Consider the following 10,407-nt stretch of genomic DNA (forward strand, 5'->3'; position numbering starts at 1 on the left):
TATATTTAGTATCATATTTTCGTCTTTATATTAAGAACTGCTGACATCTGCCGAATCTATTTTGATAAGCTGAAAGGCGGAAGTGAATTAAAGTTTACCACATCTGGCTGACTTTCGTTCCTTCCCATGATTGATGATATGTCAATAATGAGAAGTAAGGAAAAAATACGTTGAATTCAACACATTCATTCTTATTATAACTCTATTTTTCCGCTCTCTGTTTAATACGTATTCCCCTCTCATCAAATAGACTCGTCTGTCAGAGGTTTAGAATGAGCCGCCAACTAATCAGAGCCACACTATAATTACCAATCAGCATGCGTGTAAATGGAAAGTCAGAAATAACAATTAAAAAAATAAACAGTGGAGTATAAATTAAATATTTTTATTTTTTAATTTCCTAAAACTTAATTTTTTTTCTATATATTTTATTTTATAGAACTTAAAAATAGGAAACGCGATGACATTTGTTTAAAAGTCATAAGATATGCTTAATATGTAAGTGTAATGTACAACTACACTACCTAAAAATCAGTAATTGCTGGCATCATAAAAAATAGTCAAGACGCCAAATGCAAATAGAGCGCCAAAATATGACAAAATCAAATAATGAAATGAAGAATTAATTTGTGGAATAATTAAAGAATTAATGTGTTTAATAAAGAATTAAAATAAATTTAATCTAACTCAGATTATTTATGCAATTATTTTCAAAACTCATTGCAGAAATTACATAAACTCCAAAATTTTCCCACGTTGTCTCAGATTTCAATCAATTCAGATATTCCACGTAATTATTCAATATCCAAGTATAAAAGTATTAAACACATGTTGGAAAATTTCCCACGCTCAAAAGTTATTCCACTGTCTCAATTGAATAGGTTTAATTAGATGCTTTGCATATAAACGTAGAAGAATCAGATTTAAAACACTTGTTGCAAAAATTTCATTTACTTTAAAATTTTCCCACGCTGTCCAGAACAAGTTCATGACTCATAGTTAAATCAGTTAAGTTTCATTCTAGTTATATCGTTTGAAATAATAATAAAAAAAGAAAGAGTAAATAGAAGTATCTTCTGTTTTTACTTTACTGTATTTAATTTTTTTAAAAAAATAAAATGACCGGAAACTCTCCGCACAATCTAAAAACGAGTTTTTAAGTTTTTCCCACTTAAACTCTCAGGCATTAAAAAAAAAAAAAAAAAAACTATTTCAAGCACGTTTTTACGCGAGTTTTTTTTTTTTTTTTTCCCCTAACCCACGCATACGTCTGCGATATAAAAAGATATAAATCAAGCAAATAATAAATTAATGTTAATGATTAATTTAAGAGATTAAAGATTCATTGTATGATAAAGGAGAGTGACTTGGGATCGTCCTCGTAATTTAGGAACGTACTTGATGACGGAGTTTGCACTTGATTCAATTTCCGCATCTCACGTAATAAATTACTATGATAGATTTATTTGATGGTTTTTTAAACCTACGATGTGAGTTTTTTGTTTTCTCATATACGCAGAATAGAGAAAATATATGAATCGTTTACAAAATTCGGAAGCGAAATTTTGACGAATCTTTACGTTTTAGACCTTTGTAGCGTAGCTGTTAACTGGCTTATAAGCTTGTGAAAGCTTATAAGATAAGCCAGTTAACAGCTACGCTACACGAGCAATTGCTTTTGTATTGTGGTAATGTTACACGGCTGCGAACCAGAAGGTCCCAGGTTCTATCCTCGCTCATCGCAATCCGCCACACCTTCTTGAATTCGAGAAACTCATTTTGGAAAATATCCGTCCGTCTGTCTGCCTGTGACAAAGAATTTAAAAACGCTTTGAGATGGATGATTGAAATTTGGTACAATGGTTTGGTCTTTACACCAAATTTGCAGATTTCTATCAAATTTTGTGTAAAATCTATTCCGAGAATGTCTGTCTGATCAACTGTTCGAATATTAGTTAACACGATAACAATAAGATGATGAGAGTTAGATAGAATGCGGTGCACAGGTTTAAGATCTATAGTGTAGACACCTGTCAAAGTTTCAGCCACAACCAACAACGGATTGACTGTATCAGTCCGTACTTTCAGAAACATGTAAAGCGATAATTAAAAACGCGACAACTTAAATATATTAAATTAGGTATGAGATTTTGTAACTACAAGAGCAGTTTTATGTCAAGCCGTGGTTTTAATCGATTGAGAAAAACGCATCTAAAGCACAAATTCGATTTCCGAATACTATTAATCGCCTGCCAGGGATTAATCGCCAAAAAAAAAAAAAACTCGCCAAGGATAACACGATAGATTCTGTAAAAATGATAAATTCACGCCAAAAGTTAATATTTCGTAACTATTGTACGCCAATGCCATACAAAGCGTTCTTTGGAATGATAAATTTTTTAGAGAGTATGCAAAATAGTTTTGAGAGAACCATTCACGTTGGTTTTTATAGCTCTTTGAATATTTTTAGATTTATAGCACTTTGAATATTTCTAGTTACTAAATCACAATTCTCTGGGTTTGACTGAATGGCGATTCCACGATTATGCCAAAATACAGGGAGGTGCTGGGAAATGATTTAAATAATTGTAATTGTATTCTATATGTTGAAAAATGGTTATGACAATTTTTGTTTCTCAACTGATTTTACTTTCCCGTGTACAAAAAGAATGCATTGTAATATTCAAAAAATTCGAATTCGAGATTTTGATAATTCCCCATTTGTCCCAGAGTTCGTAAAACATACTTTTGGAGGTTTATCAGCCTCTTTGTGATAAATCTAAAATTCTTTCAAATAGAGAGATTAAATTTAATTTATGATCTCTACTCCAATATTGCAGATTTCTACAAAATCCATTCTGAGGAAGTTGCCCGGATGTCTAAATATAAGTTAAAACAATAATTATAAAATTAAAAATGTTAAATGGATAAAATTTGATATACAGATTTTAAATCCAATATAGATATGCATAAAAATTGAAACCAAATAAGGCAAGGGATTGGCTATCTATTTCTAAGCATTTTTCCCAAGCATGTAAACACGCAAATTCAAAAAGGCAATGACTTAAATATCTGAAATTTGGAAAGTGATTTTGTGACTACAACAGTAGTTCTGGGTCAGATTTAATTTTAATCGATCGGATAAAGAAAAAGTCCAAAATACATACTTGATTTTCTGCTATTTTAGTATAAACCGCGTCTCAATGATTATTAACTAAAGTTCGCACTCTAATAGTCTCTTTTGTAATTATTGTTCACCATTGCCATAGGGTTAATAATATACAAGTACATATATTATAGAGTAAGTTGAAAGTTTCCGGGAAATTACTTGTAAGATATGACGATAATCTTATTTAAGATAGCATATTAAATTAGACTTAAGGTATAGGCGTTAAATAAAACTCTTTTCTTTAATAAATAATGTAAAATATTTCAAATGCTTAAAAAAACATAATGATAGTCTTTTAAATCTACAATAGCTTAATTAAAAATTAGAAATCAGAAAAATCAAATAAAAAAAAGAAGAAAGTTACTTTGATTCCGTTCCATTCAGAAAGCTCCTTTTATTGGATATTTATGAACGAACTTTAATTACGCAGTCTGTTTGCAGAATCCAACAGTAATATGCTATCAGCAGCCTGAGCAGATGAGAAACTCATCTGCTCAGGTTCCGCTCCTCCATTTTCTTTGTGCCTCTCTAAAATTTTTCTTTTTTTTTTTCCTCTCTATTCTCGCCGAAATGTTCCGGGAAAACCGTGCAAATGGACTGCTTATGTTATAGGCGTTAAATTAAAAAAGAAAAACCTTCAGCTGAGTAAATTTTACAAAGCATTTTAATTAAAATCCTGGAATTCAGAATAGTTTAATTAAAATTAGAAGGTGAGAAGAATAAAATGAGAATAAAGGGAATAATTAGTTTGTTCCACTCAGAATGCTTCTTATGCTTGACAATCTTAAATGAATTTTGTTTATGCAGTTTCTTTAAAGATTCCAGGATATATTTGCCATCATAAGGGTATTCTTCTCTCTAGTACTGACTTGTATTATTTTTATGCCTCGATGATAAGTTCGGATTAATACCTAGGAAAAGTAGGCAGCTGCCGAAGGGTTCCAGTGCTCTGGAGAGGAATACGGACTTTTTTTGCTGTATTTTCACAGACATTTAATTTGAAAAGTTCGTGCATTCGAATTAGATGAAATAAACTAAAGTATCGTTTGAATTCGAGATCATTACTGTAAAGCATTTCCAATGAATAACCTTTAGCAAGAATTTTAACTATACTATGTAATCTCATAATTTCCATACGATATATTGCTTTTAAGTATATTATCTCATAATTTCCATACGATATATTGTTTTTAAGTATATTATCTCATAATTTCCATAAAATATATTGCTTTTAAGTATATTATCTCATAATTTCCATAAACTATATTGCTTTTAAGTGCATTATCTCATAATTTCCATAAAATATATTGCTTTTAAGTATATTATCTCATAATTTCCATAAACTATATTGCTTTTAAGTGCATTATCTCATAATTTCCATAAAATATATTGCTTTTAAGTATATTATCTCATAATTTCCATAAAATATATTGCTTTTAAGTATATTATCTCATAATTTCCATAAACTATATTGCTTTTAAGTGCATTATCTCATAATTTCCATAAAATATATTGCTTTTAAGTATATTATCTCATAATTTCCATAAACTATATTGCTTTTAAGTGCATTATCTCATAATTTCCATAAAATATATTGCTTTTAAGTATATTATCTCATAATTTCCATAAAATATATTGCTTTTAAGTATATTCTTATAATTTCCATAAAATATATTGCTTTTAAGTATATTATCTCATAATTTCCATACGATATATTGTTTTTAAGTATATTATCTCATAATTTCCATAAAATATATTGCTTTTAAGTATATTATCTTATAATTTCCATAAAATATATTGTTTTTAAGTATATTATCTATTAATTCCAATAAGATATAATTTTTTAAAACATAGTATGTTATCTTAAAGTTCTCATAAGATATATAGTTTTTAAATATACCACATAATCTTGTAATTCCCATAGGATATATTGTTTTTGAATATAATGTAATCTTATAACTTCCATAAGATACATTACTTAAAATAGATTAAAAACTGTCAATCTCATGACTAAATAATATTTAGACTATGTTAAAAATTGTTTACTGTTTTTATTTTTTAAAATTACTTTAAAATTGTATTACTTTTAATTAAACTAAATTAACCCCTTTTAAAACATGTTTAATGATCTTTATTAAAACAGAATTTTTTCAAAGTGACTTGAAATACAATATTTTGGTTATTAAGTCTGACAAAATTTAATATTTAAACATGCTAATATATATTAAATCAATTAAAAAATTTAAATCAATAAAAAAAAATATCTCGTTTTGGAAGATGATATTAGGAAAGCGTAACCCCGAGGCCTTTATTGCATAAGGGATTCTAGAGGGTTTAATCACGACCTTACTTGCTGCAATGGTTCTTAATTTCCAAGATGGATGGTCCATTTGGTTGTGTTTATGCTATAGACGTTAATTTTTTTTTTTTAAAAACTGTACCACAATAAAATTTTAATTCATTGAAGCAGAAAGCACAACACTCCTGTAAATTTACAACAACTTAATTAAAAGTTAAATACGAAGAGAATCAAACGAAAATAAAAGAAACAATTATTTCGTTCTATTCAGAAAACTTCCATTGTTTAACATTCTAGATTAGATTTTCACATTTTTTTTTTCAGATTCCAACAGTAATTTAACATCACGTGAGCATCCCATCTGAATTAGTGCCGGTCTTGATTGTATTCATGCCCTTAGGATCGGATTGAAATAATGAAAGTAGATAATTGCCTATAGGCTCCGAGCCCCGAGAATGTTTTCTTAGGGGGAGGGATATTTGTGAAAGTTAATTTTGCATTTTCATTTAATTATGAAGTCAGTGCAATCAAACTTATTCAAATTAAAATCAGCCATTGTTTCATTTTCTAAAGCAAGATTCCTAATTAATTACCATTTGCAATGTTATTTTATAATTCTAAAATAATGTCCCATCCTATTATTAGATATTATTTAAATTAAGGTAAAAAAAAATCTTTTTTTTTTTTTTTTTTTTTTTTACTATTTTATATAGAGCTACGGTTAAATTCTAGCATTTTTTTAATACGTGATATACTAAAACCAACTTTTTAGAAGTGCAAATGAGAGTTTTGCTGTTTCAATTTGGCAAAATTTAAAATTACTAATATGAAAATAGTTAAAATTACATATATAAAAATCAGATTGAAATCTATAAAATAATATTTGATTTGAAAACGGGTTACAAGATTTGCATTACCAAAAAACACCTAAAAGGCTTAATTCGATGCTCATATCATGAGGAAAATATTCCTTGTAACAACAACTGTTATGTTATTCTATCACAGCATTGTTAGATGCAGAGCTGAAGAACTTTTGAGTTAAAGTACTACGTTAACCGCCATTCAAATCAGCAAATCGAAATTATGCCCTTTGCTTTTCTTTCGTATAGCTAGATTCTCAGGGGAACGATATTTTGGGGGTAATAAATCTTTATGCTCATATTACAGTAGATATCACAAAAGTTATTTAGCTCATTGTTAACTAATTCAACATACATTTTGAATCTTGTGATCGCCTAGCATATTCTTGGCAGTATTGGAAACTGAGTTCCAACTCCGTCTTGATCTTGGAATGCAGGAAATAAGAATACTTTATGAACTGTCTAATTCGAGGACCATAACCATTTTCAGCTTTAAGTATTTCTCAACTTATTCTAACCATTTTAAGTGCAATTTACGGAAAACAAAGCATATCTTGATTAACAGATTCCATGAAATTTTTACATCCAGTTCAAACTTTATATCTAGCGGAGGCAAAATGAATCTACCTCGTCTCGTCTTAGAGCCTCTCCATTCTACGTTACTTCCCAAAATCATCTCCGCTCTGGTAGGTTATTCGTTCCAATTCGTTTGGTTTGCAATCCCATAAGCACAAGATGTATATTTCGCACTCAAATCCCATAAGTACAAGATGCATGTTTGGATCTACAATACCATAAGCACAAGATGCATGTTTGGCTCTGCAATATCATAAGCACAAGATGCATGATTGATTCAGCAATCCCATAAGAACAAGATGCATGTTTGGCTCTGCAATACCATAAACAAAAGATGCATGTTTGATTCAGCAATCCCATAAGCACAAGATGCATGTTTGGCTCTGCAATACCATAAACAAAAGATGCATGTTTGATTCAGCAATCCCATAAGCACAAGATGCATGTTTGGCTCTGCAATACCATAAGAACAAGATGCATGTTTGGCTCTGCAATACCATAAGCACAAGATGCATGTTTGATTCAGCAATCCCATAAGCACACATGCATGTTTGGCTCTGCAATACCATAAGGCATATTTCCTCTTACTGGCCGAAGAGTTAACATATATTAAGTCCACACAAAACTCATTAATTGATGCTCTTGATACTGAAAATTTTCTATGTTGAAACTAGAGTATAAGTTTTTATTCGATTAATCATAGAATTTTTTATTTTAGAACGAGTACGATTATATATTTCCTTTTTATGCTTTGCTGTGCCAGAAATACCATATTCTTCAAAATTTTTCTTTTTTTTAGTTACACAAAATCTTAAAAAGTAGAGCTTTTACAGAAAATTAGCATTTCATATTTCTAACATGCTCACAAAATCAATCAAAACTTTCAGGCGAGAAATTAAAAAAAAAAAATGTTGGCCTATTTTATTGAATTAAAAAAAATATATGTAAAAGGCCTTTAAATAATCTTTGTTTAAAGGATTAATCAAGTGATTAATCCTCACTGTTAAATCTATATTGCTAAAAATGTTAAAAGAAATCGGGATAAAAATTCCACTTTTCTTCCCATCGCCAAAGTTTAATAAGCTGTGATTTTAAATAATTTCATAAAAAATTTATTTTCTCATAACCATAGTTGGCAACAAAAAAAGTATTTTAATCGCCAAACATATTCAGTATTAAGATAACAGAACTCCGCCTTTTAGATTTCCTTAAGTCCAAAAAAGATTATTTTTTATTATCAGAATCTGTCTGTAAGCACGATACCATTTAACGAAAAAAGCTAAAGAAATGAAATTTACTGCGTGGTCCTTGTTCCAAAATCATAGATATTCAAATATTCAACAAATTTTGGCAATAATCACTCAATAGGTAGTCGATCCATAAGTGTGTTTGAGAGTGCGATAGTTCAAATTGCAGTAAGCTACATGAATGAAATTCGGGATCCCATTTTATTAAAGGGATAGAAGATTCATATTAAATAATGAAAGAAATTCATAAAATGTTCAATTATTTATCTCCCCGCTTAATCTCGTGTGCGTGAATATGATAGCTCAAAATGACTATAGAATAACAGATCTAATGAAATAAAATTTACTATGAGGACCATATCACCAAAATCGGTCAGCTGGGATATTTTATTAAATTTCGATACAAAGTGTTAAAATCTGGGATTGTTCTAACAAATCTTGGATTTTCTAAACTAAACCTAGGTAATTTTTTTTTTGATATTTTTGATATTAATTATTTAAATAATAGTGAAAATGAGATAATAAGAAGTAATAAATTTAAATTTGGCTAGAAATAGAATGCTATCTGTAAAATATAAAGTGCATATTAAAATTAGTATAATATAAGTAACGCACAAGACAACTTTATAATAATTATTTAAAATTCTAACATTATTAGTGGAGGAACACGATAAAAATTAATATTCGAAGTCGACTGAAAAATTTGGAATCTCTTGTCTATATTAATTAATTTGTTTTACAATAAATTAAAGGAAAAAAAAAAAACATTTCTACTTATCAAATAATATTCAAAAACATTAGAGAAGAGCAGAAGAAAAAATTTTCTAAAAAGACAATTAAATAGAATATTTTTAAATATTAATTGAAATTAAACTATTGATATTTTTTTAAAAAATGTAATACATACCTATAAAAAGAACTCGCAGCAGTTTTGGGAAATAAAAGACGAGCGTTAATACCATCCACGTGTTTTAAAAAAAATTAAGCGATTAAACTCCCTTACTTCATGTACGAGCAGACGATTTTACTGAAAAACATCCCAATTAATAGAGTGGCATCAGAGGTTTGCCGCCATTTCCTAGGAAAGCCAAAAAAAGAATGTTTATTTCCATAAAACAGACACGCGTTTCCAGCCAGTCTTTCACAGAGCCCGCCGAGTGATATGAAAGATTTACGCCATTGGCTCCAGGAAGCTTGGCGAGGTTCATATTGGGTTGCCAAATTTGGCGCGGTTTTCAACAGTCTGACGAAGATTCATTCTCTTTTTTATTTTTTATGTTACTTTGGCATGAATCAATTTTATTTCAGATTTATTGTGTGTCTTTTCCCTGTTAATGATGCTATTGAAAGGGGAGTACGAAGCATTCGAAGTGATTCTTTTTACGCCGTATGTTTCAAATCGTATCTTTTGTAGAACGATGAATGTTGACAATGAATTATTTCTTTTTCTGGTTTCTAGGAGCTAACACCTCCACGTTTCTTTCTTTTTTTTTTCTTTATTCTTTTCTAGTAGAATATAATCTGTTCGTTCAAAAGAAGATATATTTAAACAGTATATATCATTTTTGAAAGACAAAAATTACAGACTAGACATTGAACAATAAATATTCAAGCTTTTTTTTAGAAACTTTTCAAGAGCAAGATTAATGTTAATCATTTTTTAAATTCTATTTATTAAAAAAAAGAGAGATTTTACACTTGTGTTTTCAATTCTTAATTAGAGGTTCATACACAAAATAGGAATTACAAAATTGTATTACATAAAATGATTAAAACATAAGCACGTATTTTGTACAGTTCGTCAGAAAAATATTCAAACATTGCTCTTTAGTGGCATATTTAGATGTTTTGCAACCCTAGGTAATGCTTATAATAAGACTCCCTTTTTTAATAAAATGATCGATTTAATTTCACATTTCAAGCACATTTTTAAAGTTATTTAGGTAAATATTTCTCACCTTATTATGTCTCCAAATACGTAATTTTTTAAAAATATCTATAATAATCAAATAATAAAGTAAATTTAATAAAACTTAACCCTTCTTTGCATGATTTTTTTTCTTTTTTTGTGAAGTAAATCAGGGTGATATAATTCATGCTATAGATTAAAGGAAAATGTTTAAAAAATTCCTAGTATAAATATATAAAATAATTTAAAATACAGAACGATGGAAATATTCACCATCATGCAAATTTACTTGTTAAGCTCAGTGTCCCTCACTTCTAAATTTCTCCACTCATTATCGCTTTTATTAG

At 28.8% G+C, this 10,407-nt stretch overlaps 1 protein-coding gene across 1 annotated transcript in view; it reads right to left on the reverse strand.

Moving 5' to 3' along the window:
- The window catches only part of LOC129957641 (LHFPL tetraspan subfamily member 2a protein-like), a 97,898-nt gene extending 88,591 nt beyond the window's left edge, over positions 1–9,307 (reverse strand). Inside the window, exon 1 of the mRNA XM_056070073.1 lies at positions 9,059–9,307. The gene's annotated coding sequence lies outside the window, so the exon portion shown is untranslated. The remainder of the gene's footprint in view (positions 1–9,058) is intronic.
- Between the last annotated feature and the right edge of the window lie 1,100 nt (positions 9,308–10,407).

The sequence above is a fragment of the Argiope bruennichi genome, chromosome 11 (genome assembly GCF_947563725.1).
Source record: "Argiope bruennichi chromosome 11, qqArgBrue1.1, whole genome shotgun sequence".
Classification (NCBI taxonomy): Eukaryota; Metazoa; Arthropoda; class Arachnida; order Araneae; family Araneidae; genus Argiope; species Argiope bruennichi.